Consider the following 1,488-nt stretch of genomic DNA (forward strand, 5'->3'; position numbering starts at 1 on the left):
GAAAGAGCAATCCTTGATCCTGAGCTTCTTGGAGCACATCCTGGCAGCCACAGCACAAACCTGCTGCAGGGGTAGGAGAGGACAGGAGGCACCTCTCCCCCTGAGCCAGGAAGGGCAGTGATCATGCCACACAAGCTGGCTGGGGGAGTTTAGCACCCTGAAGGGAGCAGCAGAAAGCCAGGCCAGGCAGGGCTCTCTTATTTCTGCACACAAGAGGAGAGCACATGCTACATCCTTCTAGGAGCAGGACACTCTCCATGCCCCAGGGAAGCCCATCCCCATCAACCTTTACCAAAAGCCCGTTTCCTCACTCCATACTCTTGAGGAAACTGGTTCCACCCCAGAAGCAAGATTTCAGTTCTATGTCAGTCTTGTCATCCTTAACAGCAACTGTAGCTAATTTTAAAAGGTGCTTGACTGTACTCCTGGGTAACTTGATAAAGACATCATCATTGCTATAAGTGTGTTGCAGTTTTACTTTACATATCTAATCTTAAAGAAAGAGGAATTTTCCTCTTTCTGAATGGTCAAACCCATAAATCTTACTCTGACATGTCAACTTGGAATAGATTTCCACTATGTCACCTGCATAACCTGATCACTACAATGAAAGTTAAATTTTGGTGCTTCTAAAACATAAATTATTTCCTCAAACGTCATCTTAAGTGCATGATACTCCTACCTTTGCCCTGTTTACTTACCCTTCCACTATATGGAAATTTTTTATCCACAAACTATAATCATGTATAAACAAAACATTCTTAAGTCTTACAGGCAAATCAGCCTCACTTCAATTCATCCTGTCATCAAAAACCAGACTACAACTAGCAGTTTCATCCTTCATCTTCCATGGGTTTTGATCGCTTCAATTTTATTGGATTATTTAATATATGCCTGAAGTTAAGTATGACGAGCCAGCATAAAAACGAAAGAAAACCTATTCCCCAAGTCAGCACAGGGTGTAGAAAACACTACTACTGACATTCTCCATGCAGTAATACCATGCACTCGGCTTCATTCAGCTTGACTACTGAATTCGAAGTACATTTGAGTGATAAAACTGGAGTAAACACAAGAAGGCTCTCTCATATGTAACCGCTACTCTTTGATTGCGGTGACCTTAGTAACGCAAACTTTTGGTTCCAAGCCAAGAGCAGGACATCTGATTTTCCCACCAAGTGAACTGCGGCACAACTCCCTTAGCTCTTCAGCCAAATCTGTCCTGGGATCCTAAAGTCTTCCGCCGGAGTCCAGGTGGCTCCTCTACGCTTTTCAGCACGCATGCAAACACCGCAGCCAGCCGGACGGACGATGCGAGCGGGCTTTGGAAGGGAAGCGCCGCAGCTCCCGTCTGCCCAGCTCAGAGCCCCACGCTGGGCGCGCTGGCTCCCCAGCCGGATCGGAGTTACTCCGCTCCGGCCGAAGTGATCCCGCGGGCTCTGTCCCTCCGCGGTGCCTCTGCCCTCGCCACCCCCGCCAAAAGCAGCG

The 1,488-nt window shown here is 47.4% G+C and overlaps 1 long non-coding RNA gene across 1 annotated transcript in view; it reads right to left on the reverse strand.

Moving 5' to 3' along the window:
- The window catches only part of LOC115948509, a 37,582-nt gene that overhangs the window by 35,079 nt on the left and 1,015 nt on the right, over nt 1–1,488 (reverse strand). The gene's annotated exons all lie outside the window — the stretch shown is intronic.

Source organism: Geospiza fortis, unplaced genomic scaffold, assembly GCF_000277835.1.
Source record: "Geospiza fortis unplaced genomic scaffold, GeoFor_1.0 scaffold450, whole genome shotgun sequence".
Lineage (NCBI taxonomy): Eukaryota > Metazoa > Chordata > Aves > Passeriformes > Thraupidae > Geospiza > Geospiza fortis.